The 27,852-nt window shown below is 35.0% G+C and overlaps 1 long non-coding RNA gene across 1 annotated transcript in view; it reads left to right on the forward strand.

The window, feature by feature from the left end:
- Positions 1–27,852, forward strand: part of LOC110357934 (uncharacterized) — a 121,355-nt gene that overhangs the window by 67,201 nt on the left and 26,302 nt on the right. The window contains exon 2 of the long non-coding RNA XR_010472614.1: positions 18,858–18,982. This is a non-coding gene — a long non-coding RNA (uncharacterized LOC110357934). The remainder of the gene's footprint in view (positions 1–18,857; positions 18,983–27,852) is intronic.

Raw genomic sequence — 27,852 nt, forward strand, 5'->3', positions numbered from 1 at the left:
GGAGGGGAAAAGTAGATATATTTAAAGGGTCTGGGTGAAACAACAGACATGAGACTCACTTATAATTTAGAATAAAAGACTATTTTATTTTTCTGTACCAACATAATTGGCCTTAAAATGTGTTTATTTTATGGTTCCTTTACACTGACAGGGTTAGGAAACAAGGATTTAACCTAAATGAGAGCACAGACCTAAGCAAAATATGTTTGAACTTTTCCTCATAGAAAACAGTGACAAATATCTCAAAGTAAGATCAAGAGCAATTATCACTCCACAGAAAAAAGTGAAGATATTATCTTAATTTTTGTTTTTATTACTTTGACACAAAAGTCAGAGTCAAATGTAATTCTTAAAAAAAATAATGGTATCTTGTATTCTTTGCAAAGTGAAAAATAATAATTAAAAAGTTTATTGTGGAAAGGCTATTAAAATAATAGTTAAAGCTTTTATTTTAAAATAAACCAACAAATATTTCAAATTATTAATATAAGAAATATAATATTTTATAGCTAATTATTTAAAGACTTTGAGAATGTAGAATCCATTGACGTGAATAAACATTCACGAAGATTTTGAGACACTTCATTCAAGATATTGTTTTTTTGAGAAAAATAATAATTTTTCAAATTATTTCTGAGGTAACATTATGTTATATAATCTTTTGTGCACAAGTGTGTTGATGGTCATGTGTTGAACTTATGTAGCAAAACAGTCAAGTATGGATTCCTATGAGTGAAAGAAGACAAGGAGGAGAAGCAAAGTAAAAAGAATTTAAAAAGTCAGAAATAAATGGAAATTATTTCAGAAAGAGACAGTTTACTGGAGAAAAAGGACGAAGTAAAATGACTGAAAAGTCAAAATACAGAGAATAGTTTCTTGTTTCCAACCAATGGAGCCTAGAGAGAGTTCACTCAGTTTTACTGCAATAACACACAAGAAGCCTCACTGGAAACAATCTAATTACATAACTCTTCAGAAGAAAAACATCCTTGAAGTTGCTTTCAGTGATATAAATAACCCTGAATACCTACCTGTAAAAATAGTGTTGTTGTGATAAAAATACATCTACGACTATTTTCATTTTTCAAAATATTTATTCTGAGAAGTGTGTTCTTACAAGCATTCACATTTTAAATGTTACCAAAGTTGAAATATTATGAAATGGAATGCAAATGAAAAAATCCAAAGGGGATGATGTATTTAAGTTTCTTCATTTTATGTACTAGAATCAAGATATTTCAAATAAGACTTTATACCCAGACCCTTAACTGGGTTAAATATCAGAGTAAAGGAACAAACATGTCTGTGAGATCATCACAGAGTAATTTGTACCTTTGCTTTGTTTACATTCATTACTTCCAATCTACTGTAATCACATAATTGGAAGCAAAGTGGACGACGAACTCTTTTCAGATATTTTAGGAATTAAATAGGATATATTCTAAATTAGACAGTGAATTCAGCTATAAGCAAATCATATTTTGATAACAGCAGTGAAACTTTTGAGAGAGATTTTCATTTAAGAAGGTCATAAAAAATCAGAAAAGAAGTATTCGTCTTTTTAGACTAAGTGCTTTGCAAAACCTACACTGACAGTTTGCATGCCTTGGATTCAAATATTTCAAAGCTTATTTTAGAATTTAATTTTGAGTTTGAGGTTTTTGAGTACAGCTGAGTCTCATCATCTTTGCCATGATATTTCTGCAAGACAAAAAAGGTGGTATCAGTTCAGCTGCCTCAATTAAAGCAAAAATAGTTGAAACTTTTTTTCATGATGGATTTGTAAGTAGTGGTCCCAGACTATGAGTGACTGCTTTGGAAACAGTTGTTCCACAAATATCCTTCCAGTTATGAATGTTTGAGGTAGGAAATGGAAGACTTGATAAATTATATTCAGTAGCTCCAGCAATTTTAGGCACTACTGCAGGCCTCATTAGTGGAAAATGTGCTGAAAAATGTGTAAGACATGTTTCTACAAATATTGGTCTCCTAACCTCTTTTTGCCTTAAAAATATCTATTTTTATAATGGTTCTATCACATTACATATCTATACTTTGGTTTCTATGTGATAGCTATGTTTCCTGCTCCAAAGAGCCGGTAAGTGGTAGGAAAGAAGAAACAAAGAGTGAATGATAAAAATATTCAGGGACAAAACAGCCAAGGAGTTCCTGCTGATGATAAAAATGAGAAGGAAAATGCTGAACAGGTATTCTGTGAAAAACTAATATAGCCTAACAGCTAATATAAAGGACAAAGCCCCCATGACATATCATTGTAGTGTTAGGTTTTATTCATGACATCAGTCACAAGGAGTCAACAGATAAAATTGTTAATTACTGAAGGTAAAACGAGGCAAGAGTAAAAAGACATTATAAAATGTATATAGCCTTCAGTACTGATTGGTCAAAGTCTACATTCAAGATCACCAAATATTGAAGTGTCAGAAAAATTATTATTCACACTTTTTTTTTTTTTTTTTTTTTTTAATTTAGCTTAGATAAGCACATGCAATTTTTCCATTCCGATTCCAATTTTTGGTAAAAATCTTGATTTGAACTGGATAACTCTCTTCTTAACTACAAAACAATCCAGAGACTAAAAAGGCTGTAACTTTACATAGACACTCTCATAACAACTACCATAGTACACTCTTATATACACTCGTGGTTCTGTGTTTCACACAGGAGCATTTGCAAGATCATGTATGAGTTAATTTGTATCATGAAGTTAATTTTATTTGGATGAATATTAAGCAGCAAGGCGAGATAAGGAGTGTGATTAACGTAGGACAAACATACAACTCAGCCCAGTCTCATACTTCAAATCCTTCTTAAATGCTATCTCATGAATACTAAATATCTTGCTTAGCTGTGCTTTATTCTCCCCTTACAGTTCTATTCTGAAAAAAGGTATGTCAAACTGTTGGGACAAGATGAGGGCAACAGTTTGAAATGCTGAACAGCACTGAAGAACTGTGTGCTTCATACAAATTAATCCATCCCTTAGTAGTAATCTAGCAGCCAATCAGAATTCTCCTTTAATCCAAATAGTTTTTTAATGCACTTTAAATCACTGAAGTCCAGGTGCCTTACACTATTTAAATGAAATGTAACAAGGAAATTTAATCTTAAGATTATTAAGTATTTATAGCAGTGGCTAGGGGTTGTCACCTAGCAACAACATGGTCCACAGGGTAAATCTAATAAATTGCGGCTCATCCTTTTTGTCATCAATGATCAAATAATCAAGACAGTAAAAGCACAAGTAGTGATGACACTGAGAAAATCTAATGATAAAGTACAGGAGCATTTTAGGAGACAAAGAGTGTGTTTAGATAATGGAATATAGTCTGCACAATAATTAGGATAAGGTAAAGCTGGACTTCAGCCACAGTAAGCTGAATGGAAAGAAAAGATTGTAGTGAGAGAGATGGGGGGAGGAAAACTGGAGGAAGAAGATAAACGATTAAACATGACAGAGATAGGGATTCAAATAAAATAAGATGCTGTCAAGGCGCCTTTCCTGGGCAGATTTCTAAAAGAGAAGGGCAGAGAGATTAAAATTTTATCAGATAGTTTAAGAGATTATGGTAGTTGTACCTTAAAACATAAAAGCTACTTTGCCAGGCCTCATGCAATTCAGCAGGATGCTGTTGGGTCAGAACTGATATCGGGAAAGCACTGAGGATAAGTTTGAAGTTATCACACTGTAGAAAGGAGAAAAGTTCAGCCAAAGATTTACAAGAAGAAAAAAAAATAAATAAAACCCTTGCACCAAGGTTGCAGCAGATAAAAAATGCATTAGAAATATATGTAATTACATTTAAGAACTTGTCATCGTTTTGGAAAGGTGGTATTTACTCAGGCTTACACTATACAGAGGCATCTCTGTTTTTTTCCGTCTGAGTTTGTGGTGCTGAATTCTGCATCCAGGTTCAATAAAAACAGAGGGACCTCTCTGTTAGATGGTATTTCATAATCCACACTAAAGATATCTACAGGACCCCAATTGATCAAATAATAGTAAAAGCACATATTATTAATCACAGGAAACTGTATAAGTTTCATAGCTCTCCAAAGCACTGAATATCCTCTTTGTTATAGTCAGCATAAACCAGTCAAAGGAACGACGGACAGTAACTCTGGCTAATAATAACTTGAATTATTGGTCTCTGATAAAATGCTTCTGAAAATCCTCTATTGTTAGGCTTGTCCTAAAACAGTTTCCGTAACAGCTAGTGCCCCACGTTAGTGGCAGTGCCATTGTTTGAGGTATCTGGACAGAGGTTGCTGGAGAGCTGTGTGGAGACCTCTTCTCTCCCTATAGTCAAGGAAAAAGTGGATGTAAAAAAAAAACCCAAAAACAAAAGCATCCCTAGGTAGGAAAAAAGTGAGAAAGGAAGTGCCATCCTATCTTTAATCACACTTGCCTCAGCACAAGCATATAATGTAATTATTTAAAACACTGTCAGCTTATCTTAACTAATTTATCAGTCAGAAACAGTAAGTGGTGCTTTCAAGGCTCAACCGTTTTCACGTATTCACCCAAGGTAATGATATTTGAGACTGTAAGAAGAAAATATGTATCATACATTATACAGAGAATAGTTTATTCATGTTAGAACTAAAATAACTGTTCTTTGTGAACTACATTCCTCCTTAAAAGAGAGAATTATTCTGAATTAGTTCTTCAGAATAATATGTACAGTAAACAATTTGTTTGCATTGGATAAAATAGCACTAAAATATGAACACTTAGAACATGAGCCAGTTGGTCATATATAGATGTCTAACACCATTTGACAGTATGAAAACTCTCTAGTTCCCTGATCAAACCTTAGAAGTGTCGAAATTTCCCACAGGCCTTGTAATATCTGCCAGTCCATGCAGATACCTTGTTTATGCTAGAATGTCTTAAAAATGTGTGGAAAAAATGAGCTAAGCCTCAGTTTCAGCAGATTCAAAATTAATATTTAATCCCCAAAGCAGAGACCAAGAACTTTGTAGAAGCTAGCTTACTATACAGAAATGTAACACAATATTACTGAGAGCCAGAAGTTGTCTTTAATCATTAAAAAGAAAGACTCGTATTGCCCTGCACAGTAGCAAACTTCCTCTCTGCAGGAGGGCACTTGAATGAAAGAATCAGGTAACTGAAAGAATTCTGTATATCTATAGTGATAACCGATAAACCTGAACATGAAGTAATGATTCAGTCTCCCCCATCATCCTCTTAGCTGCTGTGTAAGCATATTAGCAACTTCAGTATTTGATTGTAAATATCTGTTGGTTTTTATATCTCTTCTCTTGGGCAGACACAGAAGTGCTTTAGTCTATTTAGATCATTGTCTCACTTTCATAAAAACGCAGAATGAAAACTTCTTTTCCTGCAAAAGTAGCTTATTGGAAGAAAAAGCCAGTACATACCAAAAGGATCTGGACTCACCATAAAATGCTTCCAAAGCTACACATGTTAAGAGGGTCATGTAATTTACAGAAGATAGCTTTATGATCAGGAAGAAAAATTCAATTCTCTTCTCATCTGGAGTGGCGTAAACCCCATAATTCTGATTTCTGTGAGAATTTCTGGTAGACTCTAGCATGGTCATTCAGAGAGGAAAAGCTTTCATAATCTCTGAAGCTGGCACAGGATAGAGGGACTTGGGTTTGTTTCATGGACCAAAGTCTAGGTACTAATATGACAAAAGGAACAGCAAATCAGTTCTCAGAATAACTGTGGTCGTACTGATTGTGCAAGATGAGAGGTAGCAGAAAGTAATTAAGCTTAAAATGCTGTATGGTTAGGAGAGCACATTGCCATCTTCTGTTACCTGTTGAAGAGAAAGCTGTCAGTACAAAATGGCATTTTGTTCAGACATGCAATTGTAGTAACCTAGTGTTACATAAATGCTATATGAATAGAGGATGTCAAACAGCTCAGAGGTAGCTTCAGTTATTAAAAACTGTTGTTGAACCACTCTTACTAATTCAGCATGCAATTTTGAGATATTACACAAGGCAGTAATAGATACTTTTCTGCTTCTTCCCTGCTATAAGTAGAGTGAAAAGTTTGTAGTGAATATGAGAAAATCAAAGAGAGAGGTAGAAGCATGTAAAATTCTATACAAAATATGAAACTGGTTGCTAATACTAATCTGAAACAACTGTGTTGCTTCCCTTGTGTGAATATATGAACATCTAGGAGCTATCTATAGGACCTGAAGCTAATGGTACAGAAGTCTTATATATGAAATCTTTGGTTATTGGGTATTTGATTTTTTTTTAATTAAAAAATAAAATTATAAAAAAAAAAAAAAAAGCACCCTGTGATTTATGAACCTTAAGAAGCTGACATGGAGGAAAAAGACAACAGTATAAACTATGCATAATTATAATCAATGTCCACTTTATATCAATGAAATATCAATCAATCTTACTTAAGATCCTGATTAATATAAGATTTCAGTATCATACTTGATAAAACTAACCCAGGATAAGAAAAGCTCATTTAATGCCTTTCTAAATGACAGTATTTTATTTTTTTTAGCTGGTTCTTTCCTTTGGGGAAAAACACCTTTCTCACCCACCTCCATCCCATCATGCTTTCTCTTGAATTTATTTCATCTTAGGTTTTCCAGTTGGCCATATTGAAAAATGGACATATTTTTTTGGACTCACTCAGACACAGAGACTGAAATCACTTCTTTCAGGATCTCCGGAAGCATTCTGAAGCTAAAATATTGGGAAGAAGCAGGAATCATATTATAGTTAAAGAAGGTGCTATATTTTTAGCATCTCTATGTTGAGATATTCTCAGAGCACTTTATCAGATCAGATCAGATCAGACCCTACCAATATAAGACAGATGGAAAAATGTATTTTCTATAACTTGTGATCATCCCTAGGGTCAGTGAAATCCTAAACACCAGAAGGGGCAATTTTAGGGACCTAAGAACCTTCAGTGTCAGAAGCTAGGGCCACTGCAAGGGCCATATCAAGCTAGGAAGTTTCCTAGTGATGTCCTTAACATGGGCTGCCATAAAACAGCAGATTTTCCTAAGAGGAGGAAGAGGATCTGTTCTCCATATTGACACTTTTATTCCCCTTAGAAGAGAGTCACAACTATGACCCATCTTTTCTTCCTTGTGGAGGTGTTTTTAATACAGGGTTAAGTCTTTCTGACCTTAGCAATGCCTCTGGTGTAGATGGACCATCATCCACATCAGCAGCTGTCTGACCTTCTGCATCCAGAGCCTTATACCTGTTGTAAAGAGGCACCAGGGAAGGGGTTTGCCTGCTGTCCCAAGTGTAGACTTGGGTCCAATGATTCCTTTCCTTTAAAAGGCAAGTCCACCTAGAAACAAGTCTGCCTTGTCCCTGGTGTGGGGAGAATGCAGCATCCCCTTGATCTTGTGTTTTTGTCTGGTGTACGTTCCTGTTTCTGTCTCAGGGAGGGCACAGTATGGTTCCGCCAGCCTATCAACAGAAGGTCAGGTTGTGATACTGCCACAAAGGATGGGTTACTAAGATTTCTATCTGAGGTGAATTTTAGGTGCATTATTGAAGTAACTAGTGTTTATCTTCTGCGAAAAGGAAAATTATAGATTTGATACAATTATAGATAACTACAATTTAAATCCAGAAATAGAGAGCAAATATTCACATCTACTAAAGATTATAGAAAATTACATTTGTCTTCAATTCCAGGAATTACATACTTTCCCATATTATAGAAATTAATTAGAAAGCATATTATTTACCATTTCACATGCCAGCATATAATTAGAACAGATGAAACTGTCCAATTGTTTATTGAAAAGTACATACAGAATAGTATGTCCACATCAGAAGACCAAGGCCTGGAAATTCTTCACAGCAGCAATATGATATCTTTACACAAATCTGTTTTCAGATCTAATTGATGGATTGAAATTGAAGGGTTTAAGGATAAAAGATCAGGAAGAAGGAAGATGAAGTGTGAAAAAATGGTTTTATTTCTTGAGTAACAAATGTCTATCTACTACACTTTAAAGCAAAAGGTAGGAATGAATGCTATGCTTTTTTAGCCAACAATAATATTCTCCGGAGATGGTTGGTTGCTGGGAAAATCTGAGAGTCTTTATACCACTATTGTATCTAAGAAATTATGTAACAATACAAGAATAGCCAGAAGAAACTGTTGTTACAACTATTGAAATAGCTGAATTTTAGTGCAAGATGAACTTTTGAAACCATAGAAAAAACTATTTCTGTAAGCATCAAATTTGTCACAAAACAGCATAATCTGCCACTCTACTCAAGTATCATTCCTTCTTAAAAAGATGATAATACAATCAGCTAGGGAATTTGAGAAGCGTTAAAGACACTTCTGCTTGTAGTTACAATGCTAAAGATTCTTTTGTATAAATTCACTGCCTGGACTTTTTCCCTCATTTGTAAATGTACTTTAAATTCTGAATTATGGAGCAAAGATTAAGTTTACCACTGAAATGATTATGTACATCCCATACCATGGAGAAGGATTATTTTCAGCTAAATGTAAGGTGTAATTAAAATAATAAAATACTTATAACTATTGTCATGGGAAGATCAAAATATTTTTAGCTTGCCAAGAGATATTCAGGGAGAATTCAGGGCCTATTATGACTGCTGTGGGGTTTTTTGGCTTCAAAACTGCTAGTTCCTTCTCAGCCTTGAAGAGCATAACAAGAAGTGTCCTGCCTGCATTACAGGGAAACACCTGTAGAAGTAATTCTTTAAATGCCAGCAGATTCTCTCATCCTCTCTTCTAAAAATAATTCTTTTTTAAAAAAAAATTCACACTATAGTTGATATTAATGACAATTCAAAAATGCACACAAATTAACTTATGTCCTCATTCCAAATTAATTAGTCTTTTCATTATTCATTGAGCTTTTCCAGCATTTCTGTTCAACAGTAATTGACATTTTTAAAATAAAGAAATTGCCCCAAGTTTTACTGATATTATGAATTTCCAGGTAGAATTTTACCTACATAACATTTTCTGACACACACGCCAATCTTTGTTTCTGTTATTTCTTCCTTTCCTTGTGCCTCTTGCATGTTTGTAAAAACTATAGAATACATTGGAAGGCACTTGAGTAACAAGTATAATACAAAAAAACCTATATGATGCACATAATGTATGTTATACACATTATTCAGCAGTGGAATAAATGAATACATTCCTGAATGTTATTGTTTGTTATGATTATTCAGTTACATATTAAATGTTGATTTTTTTTTCTGTTAATCAGAGCAGTGAATCTGCTGTATACAATGCCAGGAATGCTCAGTGGTATTGTTCCCATTTTATTCCTATGATCCCTGGGATTTGTCCCCTGAATAATGTAGAAAACTTGCAAATCACAGGAACCAAAACATACACTGCAGTTATCTGCACTTAGTGAAACAAATTGCAAGCATTATAGCTAATATTTTTTTCCTTCTTTCAGTATGCATCTGGTGTTGATCTTTCATTAAAAAAAAGGATAAAATCCTAATGAACACTAGTAAAAATAAATACAAGCAAATGCCAAAGCAGTTTTATATAGTCCAACTGAAAGCAAGTATTTCTTTTGTGTAATAAAAACTATAGTAATTAATCTTGTTTGCTAATTTAGATAGTTTAGATTCTCTCTGACATAACAGAATGTCCTTTTGCTACATTTGCTGATAATTTATTACCAGTTACACCATGCTTAATCAATGTAAGTGCAATACTGTAAGTAAGTACTGTTATTCTGTCATTTTATTTGCATGCACTGTGACTTTCTGAAATGTGCTATGTCAGACATAATCAGTAGGTGAAGAAAATTAGTCAAATGATACGGAGCATTTATACCTCCAAATTAGACTGTCAAATACCTTTTGGATGTTGTAAAGCTGTCTGTATAAAGGTAATGAAAAAGTCTGTTGACGGATATCAGAAAAGAAAATTTCCTGTGTTGAATTCTCAGAGGGAGTTTTCCTAAACCTCTGAACTATTCCTCTCAATATCAGCTACTGTCCTGAATGATTAAGGTCAAATTTCAACTGCTGTCTTTGGTTCACTAGATCAAATGTAACTCCATTAGCATTTTCATAATGTAGATCACTGAGATGATATTATTTTGTGTATGTTTGGAAGCATTTTGTAGAAACAGCTTATCCTATATATCCTCCCAATCCCATCAACAACAAATAAGAAAGCAAGTAAACAACCAAACCAACCAGTCAACAAACCTAAATGTTAGATTTTATCCCCGACAAGACAGAGTGTGATACATTAAAGGACAAGGAATCAGGGACTAGAATTTCAAAGTGCTAACAGCTGAAATAAATATGGATGCACGTAAGTAGAAAATAGCAGGATAGTTGTTCACATCAGTTTCATGACAGATGCCTTTCGAAGTGCAGTAAATTTTGCAGGAAGTACCTTCCACACACTCATGTTCTTCCACTAAAGAATGATTTTGGCGATAGGCAGTCATATACTAAAAATAATAGCTGGCAGGATGTATGAGACATAGAGGAAGAATATAATGGCAGAAGTAAGAACACAAAGCCAAAAAAAGAGCCGTAGTATGAAATTGCGTATATTATCTGAGCAGACATTTTTTTATTAATTGACCAAAGACCATACATTAGACTGTGTCTCTGCCATGAGCCACAAATCTATTAATAACTAGTCTCTTGTTTCTCTCCAAAAGCATCCTAAGAAACATCTGATTTAATAGATGACATTGTTAACCCTCTACCAGTTATTATGTCGAGAAACATTGCTGCAGAAGTGCTGTCCATGACTTAGGCGTAGCAAGGCAGAACTTGAGTAAGCCCTTCAGTAAGTCCTTTTATAGTCAGTTTATAGTAAATAGTCATAGCAGTTTGTGTTCTTTTGTGAACAAAATTTGAAAACCAATCCAAGAGTAAATTATCTGCTCATTCAATATCAGTTTTCCTTAGAAATCCCATTAACATAACTTTGTAATGGCTCTAATTTGTAATAGAACAAGAAATCAAGTAAGCATGCAAGGGTGGAACATACAGTTACTCATTGCTCAATCTTAGTCTGTAACAATTTATAATGTAATTCACACAGGTCAAAAGCCTGGGTTTTTTTTAGAATGCATCGAGTGGGAGATGTGGAGAAAGAAGTCCTTTGGACCAAAAACAAATTAAGATGTACTAATCACACACACACACACACACCAAAACAAAATAAAACAAACAGGTGTTTACCTTTCTCAAATCTCTATTTTGGTTTTCATCACCATTAACCTACACCCAAACATTGTTTAAAATTCTTCTCTGAGATTATCAGAAAGCAAGTGTACTTAAATTTTAAATGTAATTTTGAGGATTACAGATACTCAGTATCAGATACATATTAAATGCTATAAGGATAAACAGCCCTTTGAAAGAAAACATTGAGCTGCAGTGTCTAGATGATGTCTTGTAACTGTGTACTATTGATTTCTTCACAAATGCACATTTAAGGAAAAATAAAGAAAATGTAGGAGTAAAAAAAAGGAGTGACGGAGTGAAGGAGTGGATGAACTTCCAATATTTGGCAGAAAACTGAATCTTCACAAGTTATCTATTACATACAATATTGGTTTGGTAATTACATTACTTTCCTATAGTTACCATGGGTCTGATTTATACTAAAAGACCAAATTTCATGATTATTCACATTTTATATTAATTAATGAGTTTTAATGGGTAAAACATGAAGTCTCTGCCTTTCACTGTGATGTTTCCGTCTATTTAACAAGGCCAAGCTAAATTGAGACATCAGAAAATTAGACTTTCTTTTCATAGCTCCAGGGCAAAATCTAGCTTGTAAATTGGCATTTTTACCTATGCCATACATAGACTATTTATATATCTCTAATCAGAATCAACTTTTTTTAAAGGACAGGGTCCCAAATGCTTACCAATAGCATTGGAATTTGCAAAATCCAGTCTAAACTGAACTTCTAGTTTTATAACTGGATAAAGAGAAACATAACTTACAAAAGCAGAAAACGCTTGTGATATTGTCTTATAATCATGGCACAAAGAAGAAGTAGGGAGCCCAGGGCAGGAGGGGTATATTCTGATGTATCAAACCTAAGTTAGGAAGAAAAGCAGCCTAGGTGGTCTGAGCAGACCTACCTAGAAACCATACAATAAACCTTAGGAAAGTGCAACAAGCTCTCTAAATGCCATAGTGTGAATGATGCCCTAATTTCTGTGTTGGATTAGTTCCTATAGCCATCACAGGGAAGTTCTGCTACAGCCCCCTACCCTAGCTTACTTTGACAACTGTCTGATTTTTATCTTTTCATCCCATTCACACATTTTCTCTCACACAATGACTACTTGGGCTTTCAGGGTAAAGTGAATTTTATCCTGTAAGAAATAGTGTATTGTATTGTATTGATGAAAAGACTAAATTCGTTTCACAGTTGACTCTTCTCTCCTTTTGTCTCTCTATTGTGTGCATATATATTTAAATTACTCTTTAATTCATGTAGTCCTGGTGTTTTTCATTGAAAAAATGCCTAAAGTTGTGTGAAAGAGAATGAATCCTGAGAACCTATGGGTGTAAAATGAGGTTCAGGCTGTGCATTTAAAAGCAACCTATTTTCATAAATGAAGGAACTATTAGCCTCTTTGTGAAATTTAACAATGTGTATCTGATCTATAGGATTGCCATTAATTATATTTCAACAAGCAAAAAGGCTGTGAGTTTGCAGTATGAAATACTTCCCCGACACTTGCAGTTTCTGAATATCAGACAATTTGCTGGTATGTCAAATATATTTGAAATACAGGCTTATCTGGAACCATTAACTTTTGGCTTCTGCATGCCTTATCAAACTCATTTTGTACTTTAAAGACATAATTTTATTACATGTGACCTTAACAGTAATTCCAAGGATAAGGTCTTACACAATAATAACAATAAAAAGGTAATTTATTCTAGATGTTAATTTATAGGGCACATAGATTGAAATTAGGGATACTTTATGGTATTTGTGAAAGCTATTGATTATGACAAACTTAATGGTAGAATAAGGTTAATTTTCCACCTATCATCTTCTGAATGTATTCCATTACCATTTGCTCTCTTTTCTCAGTGCAAATTTATAAGCTGTAGCATCATGATGACTTCTGGAATCACAAATTCAGGATAAATCTTTTTAGCACATTATATGGAATATCTAATTTTTATAATATGTGGGAAACACTTTATTTTTACTACTGCATAATCCATTATTTCTAAGGGAATAATTCTGAGACACTAGCATTAATATATGGCTAAGACATTTCCTGGTGTAGGTAGAAAATTTTGCCTTACAGAAAGACGTTATCTCCAGAGCTGTAACACAGGAAAAGTAAATCTGTCTTTTCTTTAAATTAGTGTTATGTTTTATTTGGCCATAGTTAAAACAAAACAAGACAAAAAGAAACCTCAAACCTGTAGAAAGACCTGTTATAAATATTATGTTGTCAAATTCCATTATAAATTCCATGGATCACAGAAGTTTGTACTTGATCAGGCATTAATTGGTGTTTTCATGAAAGACTGAGATGATGGCATTAAGAATACAAGTCTAAACAATACGAGTAATGCAAATAATGAGGTTTTCCAAACACCTGAGAAGACAGAATGATCTTCACAAATCAGAAAAACAGTCTGAAATAAAGACTACGAAATGCCATGAAAAAAAAGGTACATGATCACACTTAGCTTGGAAACATCAAACATACAAATATGAAATAAGAAGTATTTGTCAGTCATTGATGTTCAAATTGAAAAAAAAATTTAAAAAATAATCACAAATTGGTGATGCTCTTGTAGAAATTTTGCTGGGATACCCTTAACAACACTGTCATGTAGCACAGAGAGATTTATTATTGAGTCCTACCATGTGGTACTATAATAACAGTGGCAACAGAGGTCTTAGTTTTGACCAGCACACTATAGGAAGCATTACGACAAACTAGACAGAAGACAGAGCACAGTAATAGGAATTATTAAAGTTTTAAAGAAGTGACCTAGCCATGAAAATTGTAAGAACAAGGTTTTCTTAGTATAGGAAAAAGAAGACTGAACAGCAGAATTTCCAATACGTCTGTCATGGGGATAAAAGAACACCAGGACAGTGTGACACTACTAAGCTCAATTTATGTGTGAGCTACAACTCCATTACAGAACACTTTTTTTTGTTAATGGTTTCCTATAATTCTTTGTTTGTAGCTTCAGATTTTCGTAATGGTTACTTTACATTATGCCTGCACATAAACTCATAGCAATTATTTCCTCTCTGAGCACACATTTAATGCCCATAATAAAGGCCAATAAAATTGAAATGAAAAATTCCATACATATTACCAAGCATCTAATTACTGTAACATTATGTCAGTTGCTCACTCATGAACACTTTGCTAATCTAGCCATTTTTCATGCTTATAGCATCCAGGTTAGAAGACTAAAAAATGAAAAAATCTTAAAATCGGAGTATTTTAAATTTATTTTTACAAATCAATCCTTTTAACAGTAAGCTAAAGATACAAGTTTCCAAAAAAACCCAAAAAAAACCCAAAAACACACACCCCCCAAAAAAACCCAAACCAAACCAGAACATATTTTCAAATGTAAAAAATCAAACTGTTTCAGCCACTTAAGATATGCCATGTTTTACAAATTGCTGTTTGGAGCATCTCATGGTCTGTTTCAAACATGATAGATTCATTCTCCACAATCCAGTCTTTTATTAGTTAGACCTGAAATAACTCCTCTCCTTCTATTAACTTAAAAATGTTCCAGAAAGATTCATTACGACTATTTCTCTTGATTGATTGAAACATTTAGTGAGTTTTTTTTTCAGCTAAGGCACGTAAAATTTCTTCCAGTTTTGTTTGTCTGTTTGTTTGTTTTTTGTTGTGATTGGTTTTTTTGTTTGTTTGGTTATATTTTTTTCTTCTCAAAATCTTGTCATCTCAAGATTCTGTGGAAAATGAAAACTGGACAATATTTTAGAGAACATTTATTTCACTTCTCTTTATCATCGCAATCCTTTCCTCTTTAATGATAACTCACATCCATTCATTATTTTTCCACCAGCCACTGGTTACCCTGCCCACAGCGGTTTTGTCCATCAAGTACAATTTCTCATATAAATGAAGAAGTAAGAAAAGAGGGATAAAAGATGAGAAGAGCTGAAAATAACTTTTTTCTCATATGCTCCCTTAGTCAGTTTCCAAATGTACATGTAATTACTGTCAGCTAGCATGTAATTACATCAGGCAGACATAGTCCTCAGTCTATCTGAGGCTGAGACACAAGCAAAGTCTATCAGAGGAAGCTCTTTCCTCTCTTCCACAGGTAGGAATCAGCTGTTACAAAAGCAGATGCTGCCGCTTGTTTTGTGCTTTGATTTGGAGCGAAGCACTGCCTTCACGCACAGTTAGAGAAGATCAAAGGAATCAGACATAATTTTGTAAAATTTAAAATAAACGGAAGACAAAATTTATTGAGATTAAAAAAAATTAATATTGCAAACTCTTATCATGATGGTCAGCTGTTGTTTATCATATAAAGTATATCATCTTGCGATAAAAAACCTAATTAGAATCTTCTTGCATTTAAGGTAATTATATTTTCCAGATAAGAAAAAGATATAGAGACTGTATATCAGTTCCACCATGCAAGCCTTCAGATCAAGCTACCGTCTGTAGAGAAGAACTTAATACCACTGATCTGTGCAGCATGCCCTGAAGATCAGCATAAGGTGGTCCAACCAAGACTGAGAAGGCTGGTGCTGAATTCATTGCAGCTTGACCTGTGCTGAGCCACGATCCCTGATCTAGGCCCAGACTATGACTTGCAGGCTGATGTCCCAGCCAGGCCTCGGTCTGTCCCTGTCCCCACAGCCCTCCCTGGACATCTTGGGCTGCGTGTGACTCTGCTTCCCCACTCAGGCCTGATCCTGATCCCACCCTCAGGCTGACAATACAGTCCAGCTTTGGCCCATCACCATCCCCAGGGAAGTGCCTGATGCCCATGACTGGGGCTGTCCCTGGCTGCCCCTCTGCCTGCCCTGCTCCCCAACTGGGGTGGTGGGACAGGCCTGGCTGGTGAGGCCCTACCTCGCCACCTCTTGGGAACTCCTGAAGCTTCCAGCTGCCAGCCCCAGGAAGCTTCTGGCCCCTGCTGTGCAGTGATGTGTGGAGAAGATATTAATTATCCCAATTCTCATGAGGAAAAATAGATCCAGAGTGTGGGATGACTGACCAAGAGCAGTATTAAGTAAAACTAAACTGGTCTGTCTCCCTTCTGGTGTGTTAGATGTGAAACATGTTTATCACACTTAATGTGTCTGTCAGAGACATAAATTTGAGATCTTTTCTTGGGTGTCCATTTTTTTTGTCTCTTCAAGGACTTCACCGACGCTTCATGGCAGCAGACTTCTCCTTTGGCCTAACATTTCTTTATTGTCGCCTTCTCAGTCTGTATCTATTTGGACCTGACACAATGACTTGACTAAGGAATCTCTGGTTATAGAAAACACATATGAATTACTTCTCTCTAGGTTTTCTGGGCTGTGAAAAGGGATGACACACAAACACTATGGTCTAATGTGAAGCATCTCCAGTAGGATGCATTTGTTGTGACGGATTTTTTGAAACTGCTTGGTTTTAATGTAAAAGGTCCCTGGGAATCAGTTAAAAAATAATTATCTTGTGCAAAACAGAGACTCTCAAATCCTTCAAGGAGTTTGTGAAGACAATTTTTTTATTATTTCAACTCAAGAGTAGCCAATATCCTAAATATTCCTGAAGATACAGGTTATATACAGGTTATCATTTCTATATTCTTTGAGCCTACTAGACAGCAGATAACTCATTTGGTTGCCCAATACATACATATATGTGTGTGTATGTGTATGTGTGTGAATATGTGTATCTATGAATATGTATATGTTTATATAACATAAAATTTTAGTAAACACACATATATACATATACACATATAAGTATATATGTATAAGTATATACAATATGTAGCCTGTGTTTTATGGTATATGATACCAGTCTACTTAAAACCTAAAATATGGATGACAATTCGTGTTTGACTTGGATCAGGACATAATACTTTTGGCTGGAATAACAAAGAGGAAATGTTCTTAAGAATATGGTTGCAAGTAATCTTTGGGCTCAGGCTTAAAAAAATGTATGTTTTAATATGCCTTCATCATCTTCTTTTGCTGTGCTTAGTATGTCTTTTTCTCTGACATGCTTTCATTTGGTGTGTTAAGTTATTCAGGTATAAATTTGTAAGATATATTTTAGAAGGATGAATAAGTAGACACATCTTGCAAAACTCCAAAGTAAGGGCTGTTCATTTTTCACATTCAAAGTTGTAGAAAATATAAACAATATGAAACAGAAGAACATAGATACCAGTCTTAGGGGTAACAGTCTCACTGGATGGACATAAAAAATGTACTTGATATCTTTATAAAACATTCTTTAGGCAATCCTGTACTGTTTATTTTTGAATTCTTCTTTTTCAGATTCACAGGAAATGTAGTTTTTGTATGTCTGAACATAAAATAAATATATAAATAATACAGAATTAAAATTACACTTGCTATTTAAGCTCACATGGTAGCAGTTTTGAATGTGAAGTCCCTTTAAAGTTCCAATTTGACAGATATAACCTACATAAAATTCCTCTAACTAATAGTTGGTTTAGATGTTTCTTTAGCCTATTTGAATGAATGTAATTTAATTTTCAAGGACTTTTAACTTCTGTCCCAAATGAGAATTTAAAAAACAGCTGCTATTGTGGAACAGCCTGGAAAGAGATGAGACATATTTCAGTTTATCAGGAAAGCCGTACAAGTGGGTATTTAAACATACAGCCTTATAACCCTACTGGAACTAATTGGCTATAATGTTTCTTAGCTGTATTTGAAATTGAACAAATTGTTAAATTAGAGCTGCAAAGAGCCATACCCCAGAGATTTAAACTCCACCACATGAACTTCCCTGTTCTTTATCCATTAGGTTAATAGCTAACTTGCCTCATTCATTTCTGCTGCTTGTGTTTGTCTGTTTTCATGAAGAAGAGAGAAGTGTTGCTGTTTGCTCTCAAAATTAGGCACTTTTCTGAATCCAAGCTACAACAGACAGTTGAATTTGACACAGAAACAGCTGTGATGCACGCCGAAAGTTGAATTTGTGCAAGAAATAGATATAAAATATGATCTAAGGTTAGAGATGCAGAATTAGGAACTTAACTGCAATTCCACTGATATATTTCAGGTTTTCATTTGCCATAAATTAAAAAAAAAAAAAAAAGTGTTTAAAACAAATGTTCTTGCTTTCTTTATTTCCTTGCAGGAGCATGACTTGTTGATAGTGAGACATATATTACCTAAATAATTCCAGTCATCTGGTTACAGATTTTAGGTCAAAAAAGTTCTCAAGAATAACATGATTAACTTCTAATAGGGAAGTGAACTGTTGCCCTTACTGAAAGAGTCTGATTTAATTGTAAGACTCTAATGACTTTTACTGCTAATATTATAAGGGGGGTTCTCCTAAAGCGTAAGTAATCTTACATGTCTGCAATATCTGCCAGATACTTTTAAGTCTTAAACCTAAGCAGCAACAGTTTCTGTCAAAGTGGCAACCATTATTTTTCCTGATTACAGCAAAATTGTTATGAAAGACTATTAAGGAACAGCCCTGCACTGATAGGGGCAAAAATACATGTTCTGATTTTCACCCTTGGATAAATGATTTTATAATGCTTTTATATATTAAAGTTTCATCATTAACCTTTCATTTTACAGAATTCAGAGAATTTGACTGTAAGACTCAGAAAACGTTGCTGTCCTTGTTTTCATCTGGATGTCTCTATATCCTATGTATACCCAGCATAAACTAGATGTTTCCCTTTGGTTGACCATCTACTAAGGTTTGTATGATAATCCCTTATTTTTAATTTTTGAAAAGGCAGAAATTTCTGAAAAAGGAAGAATTCCAGTAAATAATCTTGGATTTTAGTCCTTTTTAGTCTCAGATGTGATTTGTAGTTTTCATTTGTCCTGGTTTTGTTAAAAACAAGACCAGTTTATCCTTTAGTGAATTTTCCTTTCAGCTAAGTGCCTTCTAAGTGCCTTCATATTTTTCTCAGACACTGTACTTGGTGCTGATAAAAGGACCAATGGAACACAGAAGAAGCTCATGTTTAGATTTATTACTGTGGTAACCAAGGTTAACTGATAACAGGACATGGAAGGAAGGGTGGACAGAACAGGTGACTAAAACTGAGCAACTGAGTATTCCATCCCATAATCATCACACCCCCTATATAAGAGGGTTATCACAGGAGCCAAGCTCCCTTCAACTATGGCCGACATCTAGAGAGGACCCTGTCTGTATGTCTGTGATCTATAGGCCTCAGGCCCTGCGTCCCTGACATCCAGTTTCTGGTTTGCTGTGAAGTCCCACCCATGACTTCTGGGTGCCTGCCCTTCAGCTGGTGGAGCCACGCCAGCTCCGCCCACCCAGCTCCGCCACTGCTGGGGTGACGGTAGCTCCATATTGGGCATTCAAGATTGGTTTTGTATATTTTGTATATTCTGTATATTTTCTCTATTTATTAGTAACATTAGTAAAACCCTTTCCAACTCGAAGTCTAAACCTCTATTCCTTTCTCCTTATCTTCCTTATCATCTTTCCGATCAAAGGAGAGGGTGGAGGGAGGGTAAAGGGGGTAACAGAGGGTGTCTGCCACTGTTTATTGTCGCCTTGCATTAAACCTTGACATCTTTGGACTCCCTAAATCCATGTTTCTGTGTTCTTTTCTGGTGAGGTTTAGGGGAACTCAGTTCCTCCTACTGCAGAAACCCACTAAACTGAAGGCTATGTCATGGGAAACTTCAGAAAAAGCAAAATCATATTGTGAAAAACATTTTAAAGAACTGTAATAACTGACTTGGAGTGTTCATAGTGAAGCTGGCAACTTATGTAGAAAAATAATGAAGCAAATCGATTCACTTGACAGGCATATCAAATAAGACTACAACAGCTTTTTGTATAAGGATGGTATTTGGACAATACACAGCTATATCTTAAATTCTACTCATCAAAGACAATCCATCAAATAAGAGTCAGAGTTAACAGCACAAAGCAATATTCTGACCACCCATACAACTAAGGATTAGCAGATGAAACAGCAGCACAAACAAATTAATGATCAATAACTGTAACTAATTCCCCTTACTGTAGAATACTACTCCACTGTTAGAAATCCACTAATGCTAGTGGAGTTATGCTAAGAATAGCAGAAACCTGAATGCACTGTATTATCCTGTATTGATGGAGCACAGAGGGGAATTGGAGTATCTGTACCAATATCCTTGTGTAGGTTAAATGATTTCTCAGTGCTTTGCTGCATTATTGTTTCATCATTAGACAAAGTGGAAAGAGAATTTAACTACTAGTTTCAGTGAGACTTTCCAGAGCCTTTTGAAGCAGGTCATAGGACTTTTTTGAGTCTGCGTGCCTTGTGAGGTTGAATCCTAGAAAATTGTTTTCTAGCAACACCTAATAAGCCAAGGGTTTTGTACACAGTGAATAAAATTAAAAATATTTTCCTGCAGTATATTGTAAATATGTCATATTTAAAACACAGGATAGTGTAATCTGGATCTCTGCTTAAAAATATACTAATGTTCATGCTGATGAGTTTAACTCTAGGATTTCATACTTAAAATATTAAACTAAGTGATTTTTTTTTCCTACAGACTCTACTTGAGATTATTTTAAGTAGCAATCACACAATCTGAATTTATTTCATGTTAGCATATCCATTGAAACTTTGAAAGAGAGACTGCTGTCACAACTAACCCGTTACTCAAGTAAGTTTAGAAGCAAACAGCATCATAGATACTGAGTTTGTATTAAAGATTTTGTCTTAGAACTTGTGTTATCTTGAGAACCATTTCAGCTTTGGAGACAGAACAAGCAACATATTTATCTATGATCAAGATTACAACTACATTTCAAGAAACAAGGAATCAGTGAAACCAGTTCATGTCTGTGCCTTCATGTCATCATTTAACCCTGAAGAAATCACCATCAAAAAGTTGAATTAATATGGAGCAAGGAATACATAATGAAAACTATTTCAACATGGATGTGAAATATAATAGCTTTAAACTCAGATGAACTCTACCAGTTATTCTACACTCTTAAGTGTTAGAAACCATCTTTATTGACTAAAGGAGAAAAATATTATGAGTAAAGACACACAAGTACTATGTACACAGGAAAAGTAGACCATATAGATTGGAACTTGATGTATCGAAGGTCAGCAAAGAGTGATTAAAATATTGAAAAAATTTCCTTATGATGTAGCCTTCAAAACCTCAAAATATTTAGCTTTCCAATAAAATACCATGATTTTGAAGTATAAGGCATGATTTTATCACCATATATAAAGTCTCAAAAGTTAGTTTGTGATATCTGAGGATGTCAGGAGTTCCACATAACACTGACATATATGTCACAGGGCCTGTGGAAGAGTAAGCTCTCTAAAGCAACAGTTTGTCATGGACTGTATTCCATAGGGAATACATAAAGCATCTTGAACTAAGTAGAAGGCTATATCTAGGCGATTAAATCATTTACTTACCGTGTAGGAAAGGGATTTGAAGTAACAGGTTATTCAAAATCACAACCATACAGTAAGGTCCAATAGCTAGAAAAAATAGAAAAAGAGCACAGAATGTTCAGAGATACCTTTAGAGCTAGACAAGGGATAGTGGGTTAATTTTTTCATAAGAAATGTCTTAATGTCTTATAAAAGATGTAGTTTTTGTTCAAACACAGCAACTGGATTTGAAACAGTCCTATGATTTCAGAATAAGGCTGTCAGATTATATGACAGTACACTCTTTTGAATATGAAATCTACTAATTAGTCCAGTAATGTGATTCATGAGGCCTCCATTTTCAGTTCCTCCTGAAAAAACAGTATGTTTGAAGTGAAATGGCTCCATAGAAAGGTAGACGATCTTGTCCCAAACAAGATGTGAAACACTGAGCTGCTCAGAAAATAAAATTATGATGCTTAAAAAAACTAAACACTGATTATGATTTAAAATTTAGACCATGCATTATCAATTTTCCTATAAGATATACAATTTTTTTAAAAAGCTTTTATATCTTCTACATGTTATATTTGCCTCATATTATCTTGAATGTCATTGTCTATTAAATCAGAATCTTGAATGCAGTATATATTTTTTAAAAATTAAGTACTATTAACTATGTCTAACAGAATTTTAAATGCAATACATTATACTCCTGAGAAATTGTTTTGATCATTTTCAGAGTTAAAATTGCAAAGGTTGCAGCTAAAACTTGTAGCACTAGAACTTTATCTAATTCATTGCCAATCCTAGAGCCCCAGGCTTCACATATTTCTGCCAGCAGAAGACAGAAGAGAGCTTGATATTTATCTGAAAATATTAGGTGTGAGTTTTAAGGATATCTAGGAATGGGAAAAAATAGTCATAAGGCTTTGCAATGGATAGTCCTGTCAAAATAATTAACAAGGCAAATCATCATTTATAAAACTTGGCAGTTTTCAGGGCACTAACATACATTCTTGGCACATCATGTTTGCATATTCTCCTTCTGTTTGTTAAGAAATTGGTGTCTAAATAATATGGCATCTTGTCAAGAGATAATGTTGGAATGAATTAAAATTTAAGTGAGAACTAAAGAATATGTTTAGTAAGCCAAGAACGAAGTTAAAACTGATTGGAAATCTCATGGGAGAGTTGAAGCTGATTATTCATCACTGAGCAGAAAATGGCTAGATAAAAATTTTATGTTTGTCAGTTTTATAGGTAACCATTTCTACTTCCGAAAAATGTAAAGATAAACTTCCTATACTTGCTGATGTACAAGAACATCACATCAGGAAACACTGAAATGAGTTACATTCAACAGGATTATTGAATCAAACTGACTTGACATCAAAATGAGTTTAAATCAAAATGTATTATCATCAATGAGCTAAAATTGGGTCATACAAACAGAACGAAAACATTGAAGCAAACTGATGAAACTTTTCAAGTTTCATCAGTAGGAACATACTCTGCTAAGATCTATGCTAAATCTGACAATAACCCTTTGTATTGTTGTGTTACTGTTGTGAAATCATACCATATAAGCAGAAATAGGAACGATGGCAATCCATTTTGATTCCAGTAGAATTACAAAATGACGGGTGTATATTTTGGTTGATGTTTACTAGCAAATTAGCGTATTATTCTTTCATTGACAAACTATTTGGAGTGTACACGACAGCAGTTATGTATACCACAAAAACGTCAGAATTACATGTGTGCATACTCCTAAAAGGCAGCAGCATTTTTATCCAGGTGTTACTCAAGTATGCTCTTTAGGCTTTTCTCAGACTAGGTATGACCACATGAGTGAAAGTCCACATTGACTGTCTTATTTTCTTGGCTGCCTATGGAATTGAATTAAAATTAATGACATCATGAATTGCTGAGTTTATCTTTTTCTGGGTGGAGAGGCAGGAAATACCACTAGCAGAAGCTGATATATGAGCAAAACAAAGGAACCTTCTCAGTATCTCATGAACTTACGGGTTTGCCCAGTAATGTAGGGATTGTCTGCACAATGAGAAAGCCAATTTGAGGTTTTCTAACTCAGCACAGAAACTGTTTCAAGCCAAGTAAGAGTAAAATCCCAGCTGTGACAATGATATTTCCTCACTGCCTCAAGAACACAATTCATACAGGATGATGCTTTATTGTGCTCTGTTTAGCTTACAGTTCTATTTTAGGTCTTGTAAATTCCTATCTATACAGTCTGCATCTCTCATCTGGGGTAGGGTATAGAAATATACTATGCTTTCTCTCAACATCCGTCACTAATTGGCTCCTGCTTTATTGTGGTATATACGTACAAAGAAATGCTGTTAGAAATACAGATCTCTGCTTCTGATACATCAGATTCAGCATCTGTACTAAAGGTGATTTTATCTTCTCTAGTGATGAAAAGCAGAACAATTTCCAGGGTAATACGCCAGAAGTATACTTGCTTCCTACAAACAGAAAAATGCAAAGGAAACTATGTACACTGAGCTATCCACTTCTGTATGTTTTTGTGGTGACTTGACCCTGGCTGGACACCAGGTACCCACCAAAGCTGCTCTATCCCCTCCTCAGCTGGACATGTGAGAGAAAATATAATGGAAGGCTCATGGGCTGAGATAAGGACAAGGAGAGATCACTCAGCAATTACCATCACATGCAAAAGAGACTTGACTCAGGGAAGTTAATTTAATTTATGACCAATCATATCAGAGTAAGATAATGAGAAATAAACCCAGATCTTAAAAACACCTTCCCCTCAGCCCTCTCTTCTTCCTAGGCCTGACTTGACTTCTGAATTCTCTACCTCCTCCCCTACAGCAATGCAGGGGATAGGGAATGGGCATTGCAGTCAGCTCATCACACATTGTTTCTGCTGCTGTTTCCTCCTCATGGGGACGACTCCTCACACCCTTTCCCTGCTCCAGTGTGGGGTCCCTCCTATGGGAGACACTTCTTCTTGAATTTCTCCAAAATGAGTCCTTCCCATGGGCTGCAGTTTTTCACAATCTGCTCCGGCATGGGTCCCTTCCATGAGGTACAGTCCTTCAGGAACAGATTGCTCCAACATGTGCTCTCCCTGTGGTCACAGCCTCCTTTGGACACATCCACTTGCTTTGGTGTGGGGTTCTCCACGGGCTGCAGGTGGATCTCTGCTCCACGGTTAACCTCCAGGGGTTGCAGGGTTACAGTCAGCCTCACCATGGTCTTCGCTGGGGAGTCTCTGCTCTGATGCCCGGAGCACCTCTTGCCCCTCCTTCTTCACTGACCTGTGTGTCTGCCGGGCTGTTTCTCTTACATATTCTCACTCCCCTCATTAGATGAAAATTCGTGGGATTTTTAAATTATGTTTTCTTTTGGCATTGTCTCTATTAGACATAGGAAAAGCTTCTAACAGCTTCTCACAGAAGCCACCCCTGTGGCCACACCCCTACCAAAACCATGCAAACTCAATACAGTTTTCTACTTATCAGAGTTCTGGGTTGTAGCTAAAACTGAAGTAATGATGCAATAAACATCTCAATACCTGCAATTAGTACCTACAATTATGAGCATGATCCTGCATAACACTGCACATATGCATGATCTCATCTTCAGTGGATTAGTCACCAGAGAGTTTACAGAACAGGGACAATGGATTTTGCTGCAAATTTTATTTTGTAGCTTTAAGATATAGAAACTTGCTGAAACACTTCACTGGAATATGGCATAGAATTACTATCAAAGCTGCAGTGCCTGCCAAGAACTAATTAAAAAGAAACTATCTCGAATAAACTGGATTTAAAAAGTTGTAGACATGGCAGTCAAGTTAATTATTTCATCTACTTGTAATTTTAAGGGTACAGTAATAGCTTATATAAAATATTATTTTTCAAAAAATTTGATAAGTGAAAGTGTAGAGTGCATATTGTATTAAGACAGGCCAGAATGAGACCCATTATGCTGAATGCACAGCGAATGGGGGGAAACTCACAGAAATTTTGTTTATATCTAGCACATCCCAGTACCATACAACTAGTAAGGCTGCCTCTGTATTCAGCCATGTGTATGGACTGTCCCCTTTCTGCCACCTTCTTCTTTCAGATAATATGGAAAATATCAGAGTGGAAATGGGAAGACATGGAATATATAGAACAAGAAGCTTATATCTGAATCTAGTCTCCAATATGGTGGCTTGTCTGCATCCCATGAAGAGGAAACTGGCATCTATTTCTTTCTTAGAGTTTTGCATAGTTCAGTATGTAAGAAATTCTGCATCGGCCCCAGAAGAGTTATTGGAAAATTATCTCCCTGATTTTATCTATTATTCAGTTGTTCATGCATCTACAGTTTTAAGGTGTTTCTTTGTTCTTCATCACTGTGCTGTATAGCAGCTGTCATTGGCAAAATAAATGTTCTTTTAAGTACTTTGAGGAAAACATTCCTCCTGGCTCAACTGGAACATAAGAATACTCCAAAATGTAAGGAAATTTTGCTGCTTCACTCTGCAGGTCTGCTTCTTTCATGGAACACTACTTGATATGTAGATATAGTCTCAGTTTCCTAAACACTTATTCCTGTGTGTGATTAATTTTCCCCTTGAAAGCACAAACGGAGAGGAAAAAAGAGTATGTGACTGTAGTGCCATTTTACAGTTATTAAACTACTTAGCAGAAATCAGTAGCAGGATGTAAATCTTTGAGAAGCTACAAAAAAAGAAATGTGCCTTTGAACTCCAGCCTACATAGTGTGTATTGCCAAATCACTGTAGAGGTATCATACCTACTAATTTAATACTAAATCTTTATAGTGAATTATAGAGAGAACATTTTATCCTTCTGAAAGCTATTGCTTATTAATTTTGGTAAACTGCAAGTTATATCATAGGAGCAACAGAAATGTCTTTCTTTGTATCATAAAACTTCAGCAATTTTAATAACAGAAATTCTATTAAAATTCAGTTTTACTTGTCAAATTTATGCATTTTTTCAATTTCTGGAGCATAAAATTCTTACATTTTTATAGTATGTGTTTCTTTTAATATTTCTTGAACAGACGAGATAATTCACTTTTTCTCTCAGATCTTTATGAATTTTGTACAGTGCTACTGAAGTCAAAACAATATAAAATTATGGTGAGCTCAGAATCAAAGTACAATGGTCAAATGTAATTCAGAAAATAACAAAGCAAATATGAGGGTTGTGTGATCTTTTGCACTTGCCTTAAGATATTTTTGATCTACTCACTGTCTTCCTTAAAAATATAAATGTGTACAACAACCACGAGAGTAGGCAAACAACAAATACACAAGTGATTATTAAAGAAACAAATAGGCAAGCAAGCTGGCAAACAAACAAACAAGCAAACAAAAACATTGCCCAGCCTTGTGGTTTAATGTTATTTAAAAAATGTCTGATCCCTTAAAAAAAGAGACTCTAAGCAGGTTTCTCTTCCTTCTGCACAGTAACATTTTATCAGAGGCACACTGCAGCAGAAAATGCAGCCTTTTCAGCACAAGCCAGAACATTGTCAGCCACAGATATAAAACACAAAATTTGCTTTGACATCAGATAATGAGCTTCTGGCAAAATTGTGTCTTCTCCTTGTGGCTGTCTTTGCCAATCATTCACCTCAAAAAGAGCAATGTACATTATATCTGGATTCTGACCAGATTCTATGGATTAACAGTTCAATTTTAAGTTTATTGTGTTCTGTTTCCTGTCTGAGGCTAAGTGACTGAGAATTAAATTATACTGCCATTGATGGCCTTGGAAGTTTGATTCTTCATGTGGACCAGAGTTTGTTCCTACATAAACAAGTGGATTTGTTTAATCTTTGAATTAATGTTCTCAAAAGGTTGTTAAAATTGTCAAAGAATGGGAATATTAACCCCACATTACATTTCAATTTATCACCATCAAATTATGATCTAGGACAAATGCTTTGTCAAAACACTGTTTTTATCAACCAAAGTAATAACTGACTGAAATGTCCATCTGGCCCAAACAAGATGTTGTGCCCAAGTGTTTAGCACTATAAGAAAAAATGCAAGAAACAAATCTGGAGACATGATGCTTCCTAGGTTTTCCAGTTAGTGCTGAGAACGGTGTGACTGCAATGTACTACACTCCCACCTTGACAAGTATTGGATACTATCGTCTAGTCAA

This window comes from Columba livia, chromosome 4 (genome assembly GCF_036013475.1).
Source record: "Columba livia isolate bColLiv1 breed racing homer chromosome 4, bColLiv1.pat.W.v2, whole genome shotgun sequence".
NCBI classification, from domain to species: Eukaryota; Metazoa; Chordata; class Aves; order Columbiformes; family Columbidae; genus Columba; species Columba livia.